At 40.6% G+C, this 17,811-nt stretch overlaps 1 long non-coding RNA gene across 2 annotated transcripts in view; it reads left to right on the forward strand.

The window, feature by feature from the left end:
- Positions 1-17,811, forward strand: part of LOC309652626 — a 130,397-nt gene that overhangs the window by 11,148 nt on the left and 101,438 nt on the right. The window contains exons 2-3 of one of the 2 annotated variants that reach the window (XR_014258823.1): positions 8,919-9,043; positions 17,586-17,772. This is a non-coding gene — a long non-coding RNA (uncharacterized lncRNA). The remainder of the gene's footprint in view (positions 1-8,918; positions 9,044-17,585; positions 17,773-17,811) is intronic. The other variant, XR_014258824.1, reaches the window with a different exon arrangement.

A 17,811-nucleotide genomic window follows, 5' to 3' on the forward strand; every position in this document is an offset into this window, starting at 1 on the left:
TGTGAAAGGCAGGTGGAGAAGGCTGTTGATAACATTGGCTCTTTGAATGTATACAAGCTGTTAGAATCACCTCAGTAATAGGGGCAAATGCAGAAAATTTGTCTGTTTTCCATGTATCATCCTTCTCACAAAGAAAGGCTGAAGATTTCCACCATCACTGATAAAAGAAGGTGATAGGACCTATCATTGATCCAAGGAAGAGAAGACTTGGGGCAGTCTTCCTATCTCTTGGAATGCAGTGGGATTCCATTATTACCCAGTCCCTATTTACTGGTTGTATTAGACCCCTTGTCATTGAAACTACCACATGTAGCAAAATGCCTGATATCAACCCAGTTAACTTATAACACAGGAATCTGACCTATTCCCTAAGACTTTTCTACTGCATGGAAAAAGCATGGAGAATGGTAACCAGTGTGTTTTAGGTCAAGTAAACAACAAAAAAGAAATATACTTTAGTTAAAGAAAGAGCTTTAGCTTAGAGACAGAGGAACTTTCCATGAGGATCTTGGCTAAGTGCAGAAATGGTTTACCCAAAGTGTCAGGGAATTTCCTCCCTCAAATGCATCTAAGAATAGAACAAACGTTCATTTTATTAGAAAAAAAATTAAGATAGATTAGTAAAAGCACCAGCATTGTTTAGTGGCCCTTCTACTGCCCTCAGGATGAAGTACAAAATCTTAGTATGGCTTACATAGCTCATCATGATCTCTTCCCTGCTACTCTAACCTAACTCTCTCCTCCTAATTCCCTCCAGATCCAAACCTATTGCATGTTCACTGTCTCCAAAGGTCCATGTTCTATCCCCTTGGGTCTTCTCTCTATTTGGAACCCTCTTCCTCCTGCCTTATACCTCTGTTGACTCTGATTCATCCTTCAAGTCTCACCATAGATACTACTTCCTTCAGGAAATCGTTACTCATCTTCTGAATTATAGTTGTCTCTCCTGTGTGCTCATATTTATTAATTAAATCATTCAGTATATTTTTAAGGGCTTACTTTTGTATCAGGCACTGTGCTAAATTCTGAAAAAAAAAACAAACCTGGCCCAATGGAGTCTATTGAGGAAGAGAGACAGTAAAAAGTCAACCAATGGTATTAATTAGTACACAAGGTGAGCTGCTGTACTAAAAATATCCACCAATAATGTAGCATGAAGAACACAGACATTTATTTCTCTTTCAGCAGTCAGGGGTAAGTGCTCCAGGTCAATGGGCAGCTCACCTTCAAGCAGTTGTGCAAGAACCCAGACCAAGAGTGGCTCTGCCATCTTCAATGCATGGCTTCCAAAGTCACTGCAGTCCAGTGCTGTCCAATACAATATTCTATAATGATGAAAATGTTCTATCTGAATCTGTGTGGTCCAGCATAGTAACCACTAACCACAAGTGACTACTGAACACTTGAATTGCGACTAGTACAACCAAGGAACTGAATTTTAACATTTAACTAATTAAAATGTACATTTAAATATCCCCATGTGGCTAGCTAGTGGCTACCATATTGGACAGTGTAGCCTTGTTGTCACTCCAGCCAGTGGGGTGGGAGAAAAAGTGGAATTCCAGGGCCTGAGATCTTCTCTTAAGCAAGTGAGGCCACCTTTGTACCCACAGCTTCGGCTCACTTTTCTTTGGGCCAACTGTGTTTCCTTGCATCTAAGTTGGCATCAGTTGTATGACAGATCATGATTTTATTGTATGTGCCACTAAGAAAGAAAAAAATGCTGCCAATTAAGCTCTTATAATGCTTTTTTTAAAAAATATATTTATTTATTTATTTGGCTGCACTGGATCTCATTTGCGGCATGTGGGATCCAGTTCCCTGACCAGGGATCAAACCCGGGCCCCCTGCATTGGGAGCACGGAGTTTTAGCCACTGGACTGCCAGGGAAGTCCCCAAAGCTCTTATAATGCTTTTTAAAAAATCACAAGGACTTTTATTTTTTTGCACATTGAAAGAGCCTTTTAGATATACTAAGTATACATGAAAAGGAAAATATAAATAAAATAAATTCCTAAAACTTGAGTCTAACTCTTCTGAAATGCTTTTCAACTCAGAATTGCTGATGTCAGTGGTTTTCCACAGAAGATCTTTCTCTATGCCCCCTAAAACATCCATTATGTAGAATTTCTTAAAAGAGTACTCTACTGTTATATCCAGGATTTTCTTCCAAAATGCAGAAACCCGTTTGGCAAGTTTTGATTCTAGTGCTTTGCCGTTCGATCAAATTAATAGTATTATTTTCCCCTCAATTGAAACAAATGTTGTTAGAAGTTGAGAAGTTTTGACATGGATATTCAGTCTTAACAATGGTCCTGCTTGACACATGAGTTGGTCACACCCGCCTCTCACAGCTTTAAAATTTCTTTTGTCCGTTCTGAAGGGTTTGGCAATTTCTCCTGCTTTCAGTTGCATTGTTCAACATGAGATAGGCAATCCTTTTGCTTGTATCTCAGAAGCAAAATGTTAATTCACCTTCATCTACTTGTAGATGTCTTCCTTTCTTAGGTCTTGTAAACACTTGGTTGTTACTTTGCAAGAAAATATGAAATCGCTGCCATTCCTCCAATGATGAATGTTTGCTTCACTGATGTCAAATTTATGCCCCATTGCTCTGTTTACACGCCTTTCTGTGTACATGATACCTTTTCATTTCAATGCTAAATCATAGTATAATCTTTCTGAAGACATTTTAAACAACAATTCAATTTAGCATGTGTAGCATCAGTGATGCACAGATCTCAATTGAAGTGATGACAGTATGAATAGCCATGACCATCGCTGCATATACGAGGGCAATGACAACCATTTCACGAGTGGCATCTAGCCTACAGCAGTGGTAACATGCCATTGACTGGGTGGCAGGAATCAGTGCCAGGACAAACCAAAGCCAAAGCCAAGCCAGTTACAGGTGAGCTAAGAGGATTCTGGCCTGTGGGGAAATAGAAGAAAAACCCATGTATGGGCAGAGAGAGGCAAAAATGAGAGCCCACTTGGGACTTCCCTGGTGGCTCAGTGGTTAAGAATCCACCTGCCAATGCAGGGGACATGGGTTCGAGCCCTGGTCCGGGAAGATCCCACATGCTGCGGAGCAACTAAGCCTGTGCACAACTACTGAGCCTGCGCTCTAGAGCCCGCGCGCCACAACTACTGAAGCCCGCGCGCCTAGAGCCCGTGCTCTGCAACAAGAGAAGCCACTGCAGTGAGAAGCCCGCGCACCACAACAAAGAGTAGCCCCTGCTTGCCGCAACTAGAGAAAGCCGATGCGCAGCAACGAAGACCCAACGTAGCCAAAAATAAAAATTAATTAATTAATTAATTTAAAAAAATGAGAGCCCACGATAACCTTGAAAGGGAGGAAGGAGGGAGGGAAGGAGGGTTGTTTTCTGAAGACTCCTTAGCTTGAGGCCAATGGTATATACATGTATGTATCTGTTATATGCATGCACATGCACATGCATATACATACATACACGTTTGTGTTTTAATCTACCAATTCTTACTTGACCTAGCTCAAGTGGGCTTCTGTACTTGCAAAAAACAAAGACTAGAACACGAGCCTTTTAAGATCTGTTCTGGTTCAAGGGCTGACCTTCCAGAAAAAGTCCAAAGAAGCTGATCTGATCACAAAAGGAACTGCATTGGTTGGGTCAGTGTGAGGGATTCTGACTAAAGAAGAAACATGAATTTCATGCAGCTTAATATGAGCTGACACTCGAGCACATACCCTCTATAGGATTTCACCCATGACTAACAAGCCTTTTAATCATGGCAAGAAGACACGGAGATTTTGCAGACATGCTTTTGCAGTACCCACATTTAGTGTTCCTGACCCTGTTTTCTTGCCAGATTCTGAGAAGCACCTGCTTCTTTTCAAGCAGTTGTCAGATCAATATTTAATCAATTGCCTTTTGATATTTGGTAGCGCTGAATAAATGGGATGCCAATATTTCTGCTCAGAGCCTTTCCTCTGGTGTACCTCATTCCGTTTCTGTGAAAGCCTTCAGGAACCTCTGAGCGCTAAGTGGCACGTCCTCCGAGTTCTGTGATATCCCCCCCTCAGCTGCAGAGGGGCTCAGTGGCACAAGGAGATGCAGGATGCTGGTGTCGGTGCCACTCTTATTAAAGCAACGTCCTAACTGAGTCATGAAAGCGGGAGTGCAGAGCTGCATTCGGGACACTGGCGGGGGGGGGGGCTTTGCCAGGTGAGGGCTATTTAATAGACCAGCCACATTAAAGACAGGCAATGATGTAGTGAAAGGAGCCTAATGAGCAGAAGTGAGGCTACCGTATCTAAAGAGAAAAAATAATGAGCTGCGAAATATCCCCCAAGGCGAGATTGCCAGCCTTCTGCAAGGAGGTCTCAGCCTATAGGTAAAAAAGGCTCATGTGGTCCCTTATCCTTGCATGGTAAACAGAAGTTCTGTGGGCAATTAGGGGCTGAGCTGAATGTGGGATTTGAGGAACGAGAATTATGTTGCCGACTCTTTGGAGATTTCCACACCCAAGACCCCAGCTTTCATTCCCGAAAGCAACAGGGACATACTCGAGCTGTGAATAGAAATTAGGAACATCACATCATCAAAAACAACCCTCTCAGTGTCTGTGCAGCAGACGGACATCTGGATGTTAGTTTTAGAAATCTCAGGGATTGGCACCTCAGGATCTTTCTAAACCTGTCCTCAGGGGCCATGCCATGGGGCTGCCTTGAGGGCAAAACCACCTTCTAATGAGACCCTCTTGGTCTTTCAGTAATGACCCTTCCTAGAATGGGATCCAAGCTGGGCATGCCCTACCCATGATTTTATTTCTTTTGCAGTTTGTGTGTGAATGCCAGGCTAGATTTGGGTGCATCTGGGTGGGAAAAAATTATTAAGCACAAAGTGTGACTACATTACTAATGTGAAGGAAATAAAAGAAACAGAAGGTTTGGTTCCTACCCTTAAGAAATATATAAACCTCTGTCTTTAGACAATGGATCATTTACAGAGCAACTTTTCAAGTTCACATAGTGGGAAAGAGGATGATACTTGTGCTTCCCAGCTGAGGAAGGGGACAGGACAGCGAATATATATATATATATATATATATATATATATATATATATATAATGAAACTGTAAAAATAATACAACTTTATGCTAATAAATCCTTATTACTTATGAATATTTTCTTCAGTATTTTCTATGAGATAGGCAGGGTTAGTATTGTCCTGCCGTCTTACATGTGGGAAACTGAAGCTCAGTGGGATTGAGTCAGGAGTTCCTAATCTTTTAGCTACTGGAATGCAAGGACGAGTAGAGTTTACATGCATGATGCACTCCCACAGTCATATCCAAATTTAGAAGAAATTCACATTTCTAGGGTAAATAAATAGTACTATAAACTTTTTTGGAGTGGGGAAGTGAGGCAGGGATACACATTATATTCATAACAATTTTATAAATATGTGAATAATGAAATCATTTAAAAATATCAAAATCTTATCAGAAAAAAATCCAGAAAGATGACCAATTAGGGCTAAGATTACTATATTATTTTGAATCAGTCAAGCAATCCACAGAACCATTCATGAACCAATGATGACAGTGCATGTTCCGTTAAAATTGTTATTTAACAAATTACCCCAAAAGTTAGTAGCTTGATACAATAGCAATTAGCTTTCACTGTTTTTAGGGGTGATTCATGTGATTGCAATCAGATAGTGATTAAGGCTGGGACAGCTGATGTTTCTTTCTCTTCATATTATCTCAGGATTTCTCCATGGGGTCTTGCCCGGTGGGCTAGTTTGGGCTTCCTTACAGCATGGCTGCTGCAGCCTGAATGTTCTAGCGAGCAAGGCAGAAGCTGCATCACCTTTACTGACCTAGACACATTCTATTGGTCACAAGCAAATCGCAGGTCCCACCTAGTTTCAAGGAGTGGGGACAGAGATCCCCACTTCTCTCTGAGAGAAGTGTTCAGGTCACATTGTTGTATGTGAGAGGGAGTCATTATTATATGTATGTGAGAGAGTCATTATTATAGCCATCTTTGAAAAAGAAAATCTGCCAGAGTATGTCTTGAACTAAGGATTATGATTAATTTAATTTTGTTCCCCCTGAGGTCCACACAGAGAAAAAATGTGGTCAATCAAATTTTCTGTAATGGAACTTATTTTTGAAAAAAATGAGGCTTGAATTTTTCCAAACTTTCATTCCATACGTAAATTTAATAAAGCAGTAAACATGCAAATTGAAGGAAAAATAGAAAAAATCTTATTTGATTGTTAAGATCATGAAAGATAGAATTTATAGAGAATTAACATCTTATTATAAACATGAAGAGCATTTTACAACTTCACTCGTGTTATTGCTTTGTCTTGTCTTTTATTGGGAAGTTAACTATTGTCTCATAGACAAAAATGTTCCTAAGATCCTTTTTATTCATGTGCAATATAGAAGCCCACACACTTTTTTTTTTCTCTTGTCTTTCCTTGCAGTTTGTTATTTAAAATGTATTATTATATGAAATAGAAAGGGAATGGAAGCAACTGTAGAATCACAACTCGTGGGCACTGTAAAAATCCATAATCATTATTGTAAATACTGATAGAGCAGTAACTGTCTGGTTTGGCTGGGGCATAGTTTAACAGTTTCACAAACTTTTCCACCTCAGAACCCATAGCAGCCAAGGAGAAAGGATATATATCCCTGAGTCCTTGGATATATATCCAAGTAGCCTCAAGGCTATGGGTGATCTTGAAAATTCATGCACATTTTACATGCTTTTCAAGAAGGCATCAGTACTTTTGTTTTAATATATATTTAAAAAGGATGTTCTAGATACCATCCTTTAGCACTGAATGGCAGTGTCTATGACTTCAAGCACCTCTGCACAACCCCTCATAGCAGTTTGAGAGGCAATGGATGGGTCATGCTTAGTTTCCATAATGCCGGCTATAATTTCCCTAGTACTTTCTCTCTTTGAGAAAACACATCAGAATGCAGGAAAATTAGAATGATGTAACTATTGGCATTACTTTAAATTCACTCTAATTTATGTATTTTAAATTGCTTTCAAACTTCAGCACTTGGCTATTATTGTTAACTAATTGCTTGAGGCACACCTCCCAGTGATTATGACACCCTAGAATGTTCTAGGCACCTCTGCTAAGAATTGCTGGGATTAGTGACTAACCTAAGGTCATGTGGTTAATTAATAACAGTGCTGGTATTCAGACCCTATCTTTGAACTCCTTATCTTGTGTTTTCTCTCCTACACTTTAAAGCCATAAAAACTCCTAACAAAAATCCACCTTCCTAAAGAAGGCTGGGGGCCCAAGTTAGGCCTAAAAGAACATTTGGAAAAGAAAGTAAATTTAGTAACTTATGCTGTATTATTTACACATTCAATTACTTATTTATTCCTGAGAGGATTAGAGAAGAAACATATGGTACCGAAGAGTCTCTGTTTTTAAGCCAAGCCAGACTTTACTCTCCCTGCCCGCCCCCAGTTCCGCAGCAGAGCTGCTCCGTGCTGGCCCCGCACCCCATGCCTAAGGGGCTAGGCAGGTGCTGGTGATGCTGGAACTCCACTGAGCCTTGACACGGTGAAGCAGAAATGCCATGTCATGGGTCTTGCGAAGTGAGGAGTGTTATAATCAGTGGGGGTGAGGGTCCCATGGCAAGGTTACTTGGGCCACACAGTGCTGGAGAGGTGAGTTATGGGGGGGCACTCACATCCACAGGGCGGCAGGATCCCACCACTGCTTGCCATCATGTTGTACCCGGATACCACCATTTGCCTCAGAGGCATAGTTCTTGTTACTGAATGGGCTTCACTTCTTTCTTTATAGGGAATTCCCTCTCAGGGGCTCTGTTGCCCTCCATGAGATCATGCTTCTACCAGAGACCATCTAGATAAATATCATGTATACCCATGTGTCCAAACCCCAAGATTTTTTTTTCACCCAGAAAACTTCTTAGCTTCTATTAAAACAGTGGATGTATATATAGTGGTGGAGAGGTAGGATGTCACCTGATTTCATTCACCATAAGCATCCCAGTCCCAGCTTTGTATCGTCTAATAGAGCTTGTCATACTGGCTTTAGGAAGATCTTTGGTGAAAGGTCTGAGAGAGAGAGGGAGACTGGTGCTAGGACAGAATTGCTAAACTAGCTCATTGCATGCACTTGAATCCACCAAAAAATATTGAACAAAAAAATCAGAATATAATATAATCATTATATTCTGATATATATATATATATTCTGATATATATATATATATATATATCAGAATATAATCATTGTTATTGTTGTTTGCTTGCTTGTGTTTTCTTTTCTTTTTTTTTTTAAAAATCTTTTTAGGCCAACAAAGAGACTTGAGATGTTAGAAAGATCCTGGAGGCCAGCAGACCTGGATTTCAATCCTCATTGTCCTTAACTGATCTGGCTATTCACTTCCCCTTCCTGAGCCTTAGTCCCTCATGTTTCCTGGAGGGTTAAACTAGACAGTCTCCCAGAGACTTTCCAGCACTAATATGCTATGCTTCCATGAACTTGTGAATTCTGCCAAGTGATCGTAATTGTGAGGTGCCAGCACCATTACTCCCAACAGAGTCTCCTGTGAACTCTACAGGAGTGGAGTTGGCAAACTGCCCAACAGACTCACATGGAAAGCGCACTGGGCTCGAGTCTCTAACGGAGGGCCCCTTCAGCATCCTGGAACTTAGACCCATTGGTTGCATGCCCCTTCATAAGTCTTAATGGATACAAACAGAAAGAAATTACTGGGTTTCTGCTACCTCAAAAAAGTCTGAAGCCAATACAATGCAGGCAATCCAGAAACTCAAGTCTCTGAAAGTGTGAGTAAAATACTGGTTGTTTTGAACCCTCTGCAGAATTAATAGGCTGAGTCAAATGCCTTTGTGACACAGGTTTATTGAAACTGTCAACGGGGCAAGAGAGTAATGCAGTGAGTTGCTGAGGAGAAGACCTGAATGAGGCAAGTGGCCACTCAACTTGCACCTGGGTCCCAAGTCCCCGGAGGCTCCTGGCTCAGGTAAGGGTCAGCAGGTGGAGGGGAAGGGGAAAGGGCTCACTTTGGTGTTGAGTGATCCAGCTCTGGGTTTATAGGGCTTCAGGAACACTTTTTGATGACAAGCCAGGGATCAGCTCTTTCTTCAGGAAGTCCCAGGTTTTACATCAGTAAAGGGTTTGCCAATCTTGCTCAAGAAAAGATCCCAATTCCCTCACTAGCACCAAAACCATCTGGGTCTTCCAGGTCCTATATTTAAAAAGCTTATTATATTTAAAAGCCTTTTCTCCATTCTTCTCCTTGATCACTTTTCATTCATCCACCAACACCCAGCTCAATGTCATATCCCCCTGGAATTCCCCAACTCCAGATAGAAAGAGGATTCCAAGAGATGAGATAGTCTCTTCTCCCAGAGCACTGAAATCTCACCATAACCCATCCCTCTGTTACAGGGCAGGTCACCTTATATCGTAATCATCTGCTCTTATATTTGTATCAGTTAGGATATTTTGATTGCAAGTGTCCAAAAAAACAAAACAAAACAAACAACTGGCTTAAACCAAAATGAGAATTTATTGGTTTGTACCACTGGAAAATTCACCTTCAGTTGCAGCTTAATTCAGCTGCCATACAGTTACTCCAAGATCTATTTGGGTGAGCTCTATTCTCAGGTTTCCTGTGCTCTCTGGCTTTTATATGTTGCTCCTCAGGAGCTGTCAAGCTTAAATAATCTCAGAACTCCTGCCAAGAACAGAAAGAGACTCCTTTTTCCTGAAGCTAGAGGAAAAATTTGAGACATGAGTCTTCTTGATCCTGATTGGCCTGGCATGTATCATGTACCCATCTCTAACAAATCACAGTGGTCTGGAGGGTTGAAGTCTCTAATTAGCTTAAAAGAGGTCACATGTGCCATTCATATTGTCCAGAAGTGGAGGTGAGTTTCTTGAACCCTGTAGGCTGAGAGCAGAAGCAGAGGGGTAGTTTTTACTATATGTGAAGGATCTACTGAGGCTGGGTTGCAAAAATAACAAGTGTCCATCCCAGTGCTGTGAGCTCCTCAGGGCATAGCGCTGTCTGGCATACAGTAAGCACTTAATAAATGCTGAATGGTTTCATGAATGAGGAAGAGAATGAACACAGCCTGGCCCTACCTCATTTTCTCTGCTCCACTCTCATCCATTGCCCACCCATGGCCAGTGGAAGACATCAGCCTTTTGGGGACTTGGGATTAAACAGTTGATATCTTCCTGCACTCTTCCCCCTCCTACAATTCTAGCCAATATAATTTTGACGGGTCATGATTCAATTGCTTTTGTTCAGAAGCTACAGAAAGAAATTATTTCATGCTAATATTCTTGAAGGATTTTCTACAATATGACTACATTATTGCTAATCTAATAAGACACCATATAATGGTGATATTAATAATATTATATGATTTTTCCAGCAATCACATTGCTCACTGAATGAAGATTTTGAAAATTTTCTTTCTGAAAAGTTTTGGATGACCTAGATATAGATATAGTTCATTGTGTTGCTCTGTAGCCTTCTATACGTTCATAAAAATAAGCAAATTTTTAAAAAGCTACCACTTTTGTGGTACAGAATTATGAGTGTTTTATTTCTTTATTTATGTTCCTCTGTATTTGTACTTTCTCTACAATGAGCATTCATCAAAATGTACTTTGGATACTTTTTTTTTTTTGAGAGGGGGAACTTTACAGTAGATTCCATTTTCCTTAACTATCACTTTGGGGCATATTCCTTTCAGACTGAGGAGGTGGATTGGATTCAGGGGTTCCGCCCCAGGCCCAGGCCTATCCCTAACATGTGCAAAAATCAGGGCACAAGTCCAAATGGAGGCCTGCATAGCATTTGTATACTAGTTACAAGGTATAATTAAGTTTATAAATTGTTAAATAAAATAGGTCTGTCTTTCTACCTTGACAAATAAACCTTCATAATGGTCTGGAGGTTCAGCTTTGAGTTTAGAATCCTTGGACTTCTCCAGGTTGTGTGCTGGAACATGGTGGCATGGGAGGGTGGGCCTCTGGCCCTTGTGCCACTGTTCTCTTCCTATCCCTGGCTCCAGCCCACATTGCAAGAGGTCCTACGAGCCTCCATGTCCAAACTCTATCACCCCATTTTGGAAACAGCCACTCCATGGTCACTTCTTGGGGCTAGGGGTGCACATCAGCTATGTGGTACACTTTTGGGGGAAGCCCTAAGGAAGAAGCCTCTGCAGGCCCTAGGTACATTTTCTTGCCCTTCTGAACTCTTTACCCCATGAGGACGGGTATAGCCAGTGGAAGGCCAGAGTGGGAATCTTCTAAAGCACAGGGCCCAGGGCAGGGGATCTCTTATCTGGGGCCAGGAGAGAAACTGCCCTTGATTGAGGATGCTGGGTCACAGATAAGATGCAGTGGCCCCCTCTATGAAGTAGAAGATGGTGGAGTAGAGGGACGTGCACTCGCTCCCTCTTGTGGGAGCAGTGGAATCACAACTAACTGCTGAACAGTTGTCGACAGGTAGACACTAGAACTCACCAAAGGTGATACCCCACATCCAAAGACAAAGGAGCAGCTGCAGTGAGATGGTAGAAGGGGCGCAATCACAATAAAATCAAATCCCATAACTGCTGGGTGGGTGACTCACAAACTGGAGAACAATTATACCACAGAAGTCCACCCACTGGAGGGAAGGTTCTGAGCCTCACGTCAGGCTTCCAACCTGGGGGTCCGGCAAGAGGAGGAGGAATTCCCAGAGAATCAGACTTTGAAGGCTAGCGGGATTTGATTGCAGGACTTCAACAGGACTGGGGGAAACAGAGACTCCACTCTTGGAGGGCACACACAAAGTGGTGTGCACATCAGGACCCAGGGTGAAGGAGCAGTGACCCCATGGGAGACTAGGCCAGACCTACCTGCTAGTGTTGGAGGGTCTCCTGCAGAGGTGGGGGGAGGCTGTGGCTCACCACAGGGACAAGGACACTGGCAGCAGAAGTTCTGGGAAGTAATCCTTGGTGTGAGCCCTCCTGGAGTCTGCCATTAGCCCCACCAAAGGGCCTGTAGGCTCCAGTGTTGGGTTGCCTCAGGCCAAACAACCGACAGGGAGGGAACTCAGCCCCACCCATCAGCAGACAAGCAGATTAAAGTTTTACTGAGCTCCGCCCACCAAAGCAACACCCAGCTCTACCCACCACCAGTCCCTCCCATCAGGAAGCTTGCACAAGCCTCTTAGATAGCCTCATCCACCAGAGGGCAGACAGCAGAAGCAAGAAGAACTACAATCCTGCAGCCTGTGGAGCAAAAACCACATTCACAGAAAGATAGACAAAATGAAAAGGCAGAGGACTATGTACCAGATGAAGGACCAAGATAGAACCCCAGAAAAACAACTAAATGAAGTGGAGATAGACAACCTTCCAGAAAAAGAATTCAGAATAATGATAGTGAAGATGATCCAGGACCTTGGAAAAAGAATGGAGGCAAAGATGGAGAAGATGCAAGAAATGTTTAACAAAGACCTAGAAGAATTAAAGAACAAACAAACAGAGATGAACAATACAATAACTGAAATGAAAACTACACTAGAAGGAATCAACAGCAGAATAACTGAGGCAGAAGAACGGTAAGTGACCTGGAAAACAGAATGGTGGAATTCACTGCCGTGGAACAGAATAAAGAAAAAAGAATGAAAAGAAATGAAGATAGCCTAAGAGACCTCTGGGACAACATTAAATGCACCAACATTCACATTATAGGGGTCCCAGAAGGAGAAGAGTGAGAGAAAGGACCCGAGAAAATATTTGAAGAGATTATAGTCAAAAACTTCCCTAACATGGGAAAGAAAATAGCCACCCAAGTCCAGGAAGCACAGAGTCCCAGGCAGGATAAACCCAAGGAGTACCATGCTGAGAAACATAGTAATCAAATTGATAAAAATTAAAAACAAAGAAAAATTATTAAAAGTAACAAGGGAAAAATGACAAATAACATAAAAGGGAATTCCCATAAGGTTAACAGCTGATTTCTCAGCAGAAACTCTACAAGCCAGAAGGGAGTAGCACGATATATTTAAAGTGATGAAAGGGAAGAACCTACAACAAAGATTACTCTACCCGGCAAGGATCTCATTCAGATTTGATGGAGAAATCAAAAGCTTTCCAGACAAACAAAAGCTAAGAGAATTTAGCACCACCAAACCAGCTCTACAACAAATGCTAAAGGAACTTCTCTAAGTGGGAAGCACAAGAGAAGAAAAGGACCTACAAGGAAAAACCTCCAAAAATTAAGAAAATAGTAATAGGAACATATATATCGATAATTACCTTAAATGTGAATGGATTAAATGCTCCAACCAAAAGACACAGGCTCGCTGAATGGATACAAAAACAAGACCCATATATATGCTGTCTACAAGAGACCCACTTCAGACCTAGGGACACATACAGACTGAAAGTGAGGGGACGGAAAAAGATATTCCATGCAAATGGAAATCAAAAGAAAGCTGGAGTAGCAATACTCATATCAGATAAAATAGACTTTAAAATAAAGAATGTTACAAGAGACAAGGAAGGACACTACATAATGATCAAGGGATCAATCCAAGGAGAAGATATAACAATTATAAATATATATGCACTCAACATAGGAGCACCTCAATACATAAGGCAAATGCTAACAGCTATAAAAGGGGAAATCGACAGTAACACAATAATATTGGGGGACTTTAACACCTCACTTAGACCAATGGACAGATCATCCAGACAGAAAATTAATAAGGAAACACAAGCTTTAAATGACACAATAGACCAAATAGATTTAATTGATATTTATAGGACATTCCATCCAAAAACAGCAGATTTCACTTTCTTCTCAAGTGCACATGGAACATTCTCCAGGATAGACCACATCTTGGGTCACAAATCAAGCCCCGGTAAACTTAAGAAAATTGAAATCATATCAAGCATCTTTTCCAACCACAACGCTATGAGATTAGAAATAAATTACAAGGAAAAAAACATAAAAAACACAAACACTTGGAGGCCAAACAATACGTTACTAAATAACCAAGAGATCACTGAAGAAATTAAGAGGAAATCAAAAAATACCTAGAGACAAATGACAATGAAAACACAACGATCCAAAACCTATAGGATACAGCAAAGCAGTTCTAAGAGGGAAGTTTATAGCAATAAAATCCTACCTCAAGAAACAAGAAAAGTCTCAAACAATCTAACCTTACAGCTAAAGGAACTAGAGAAAGAAGAACAAACAAAACCCAAAGGTAGTAGAAGGAAAGATATCATAAAGATCAGAGCAAAAATAAATGAAAGAGAGATTTAAAAAAAATAGAAAAGATCAATAAAACTAAAAGCTGATTCTTTGAGAAGATAAACAAAATTGATAAAACTTTAGCCAGACTAATCAAGAAAAAGAGGGAGAGGACTCAAATCAGTAAAATTAGAAATGAAAAAGGAGAGGTTACAATGGACACTGCAGAAATACAAAGCATCATAAGAGACTACTACAAGCAACTCTATTACAATAAAATGGACAACCTGGAAGAAATGAACAAATTCTTAGAAAGGTATAACCTTCCAAGACTGACCCAGGAAGAAATAGAAAACATGAACAGACCAATCACAAGTAATGAAATTGAAACTGTGATTAAAAATCTTCCAACAAACAAACGTCCAGGACCAGATGGCTTCACAGGTGAATTCTATCCAACATTTAGAGAAGAGCTAACACTCATCCTTCTCAAACTCTTGCAAAAAATTGCAGAGGAAGGAACACTCCCAAATTCTTTCTATAAGGCCACCATCACCCTGATACCAAAACCAGACAGAGATACTACAAAAAAAGAAAATTACAGACCAATATCACTGATGAATATAGATGAAAAACTCCTCAACAGAATACTAGCAAACAGAATCCAACAACACATTAAAAGGATCATACAACATGATTAAGTGGGATTTATCCCAGGGAGGCAAAGATTCTTCAATATATGCAAATCAATCAATGTGATACACCATATTAACAAACTGAAGAATAAAAACCATATGATCATCTCAATAGATGCTGAAAAAGCTTTTGACAAAGTTCAACACCCATTTATGATAAAACCTCTCCATAAAGTGGGCATATATGACAAACCCACAGCAAACATCATTCTCAATGGTGAAAAACTGAAAGCATTTCCTCTAAGATCAGGAACAAGACAAGGATGTCCACTCTCGCCACTATTATTCAACGTAGCTTTGGAAGTCCTAGCCATGACAATCAGAGAAGAAGAAGTAATAAAAGAAATAAAAATTGGAAAAGAAGAAGTAAAACTGTCACTGCTTGCAGATGACATGATACTATACATAGAGAATCCTAAAGATGCCACCAGAAAACTACTAGAGCTAATGAATGAATTTGGTAAAGTAGCAGGATACAAAATTAATGCACAGAAATCTCTTGCATTCCTATACACTAACAATGAACGATCAGAAAGAGAAATTAAGGAAACAATCCCATTCACCATTGCAACAGAAAGTAAAATACCTAGGAATAAACCTACCTAAGGAGGTAAAAGACCTGTACTCAGAAAACTATAAGACACTGATGAAAGAAATCAAATATGACACAAACAGATGGAGAGATATACCATGTTCTTGGATTGGAAGAATCAATATTGTGAAAATGACTATACTACCCAAAGCAATCTACAGATTCAATGCAATCCCTATCAAATTACCAATGGCATTTTTTACAGAACTAGAACAAAAAATCTTAAAATTTGTATGGAGACACAGAAGACCCCTAATAGCCGAAGCAGTCTTGCAGGAAAAAAACGGAGCTGGAGGAATCAGACTCCTTGACTTCAGACCATACTACAAAGCTACAGTAATCAAGACAATATGGTACTGGCACAAAAACAGAAATATAGATCAATGGAACAGGAAAGAAAGCCCAGAGATAAACCCATGCACCTATGGTCAACTAACCTATGACAAAGGAGGCAAGGATATCCAATGGAGAAAAGACAGTCTCTTCAATAAGTGGTGCTGGGAAAACTGGATGGCTACATGTAAAAGAATGAAATTAGAACACTCGCTAACACCATACACAAAAATAAACTCAAAATGGATTAAAGACCTAAATGTAAGACCAGACACTATCAAACTCTTAGAGGAAAACATAGGAAGAACACTCTTTGACATAAATCATAGCAAGATCTTTTTTGACCCACGTCCTAGAGAAATGGAAATAAAAACAAAAATAAACAAATGGGACCTAATGAAACTTAAAAGCTTTTGCACAGCAAAGGAAACTATAAACAAGATGAAAAGACAACCTTCAGAATGGGAGAAAATATTTGCAAATGAATCAACGGGCAAAGGATTAATCTCCAAAATATATAAACAGCTCATGCAGCTCAATATTAAAAAAACAAACAACCCAATCCAAAAATGGGCAGAAGACCTAAATAGACATTTCTCCAAAGAAGACATACAGATGGCCAAGAAGCACATGAAAAGCTGCTCAACATCACTAATTATTAGAGAAATGCAAATCAAAACTACAATGAGGTATCACCTCACACCAGTCAGAATGGCCATCATCAGAAAATCTGCAAACAACAAATGCTGGAGAGGGTGTGGAGAAAAGGGAACCCTCTTGCACTGTTGGTGGGAATGTAAATGGATACAGCCACTATGGAGAACAGTATGGAGGTTCCTTACAAAACTAAAAGTAAAATTACCATATGACCGAGCAATCCCACTACTGGGCATATACCCAGAGAACACCATAATTCAAAAAGACACATGCACCCCAATGTTCATTGCAGCACTGTTTACAATAGCCAGGTCATGGAAGCAACCTAAATGCCCATCGACAGACAAATGGATAAAGAAGATGTGGTACATATATACAATGGAATATTACTCAGCCATAAAAAAGAACGAAATTGGGTCATTTGTAGAGATGTGGATGGACCTAGAGACTGTCATACAGACTGAAGTAAGTCAGAAAGAGAAAAACAAGTATCGTATATTAATGCATATATGTGGAATCCAGAAAAATGGTACAGATGAACCGGTTTGCAGGGCAGAAATAGAGACACAGATGTAGAAAACAAACATATGGACACCAAGGGGGGAAAGCAGCGGGGGTGGTGGTGGTGGTGTGATGAATTGGGAGATTGGGATTGACATGTATACACTAATATGTATAAAATAGATAACTAATAAGAACCTGCTGTATTAAAAAAAAAAAAAAAGATGCAGTGGCCCCTGTTATTATGACTGCTGCTCCAGGGATACCCCCATTTACCCCCCCACACACACACTCACATACACCATGATCTGTGTCTTCAAAGTGATCTCTATAGTAAAAAGGAACCTGTCCTCAGATGGGGCCATCATTGAATGTGGAAGCTGTTGTCAGGAAGCCACATAGATCTGGATGTTCTCTGGTTCTGGGTCCCTAGGTCCTTAAGGGCCCTACTGAGCAGCCAGCCCAAATGACCAAGACAAACATTAACTGAGCCTTTAAAATTGTTTTAACAGATGTTGTCGCTACCGTACCTGTATTCCTTCAACACTTATTGCAGTCCTTGCCAACAACGTCATTTTGCAAGCACCCAAAACTCTCCACCTGATGGAATCACTTCGCTGAAGCATGGGCAGGCCAGAAGTGCTAAGGGGTTAATGCCTCCAGGAATGGTGCTCAGCCAATGATGGGTGGAGTTGGAGTGTGAGTACCTAGCTTCCTCATTCCTTCAGTGGGCTCATT

Source organism: Balaenoptera physalus (genome assembly GCF_965194825.1).
Source record: "Balaenoptera physalus genome assembly, chromosome: X".
In the NCBI taxonomy this organism is placed as follows: domain Eukaryota; kingdom Metazoa; phylum Chordata; class Mammalia; order Artiodactyla; family Balaenopteridae; genus Balaenoptera; species Balaenoptera physalus.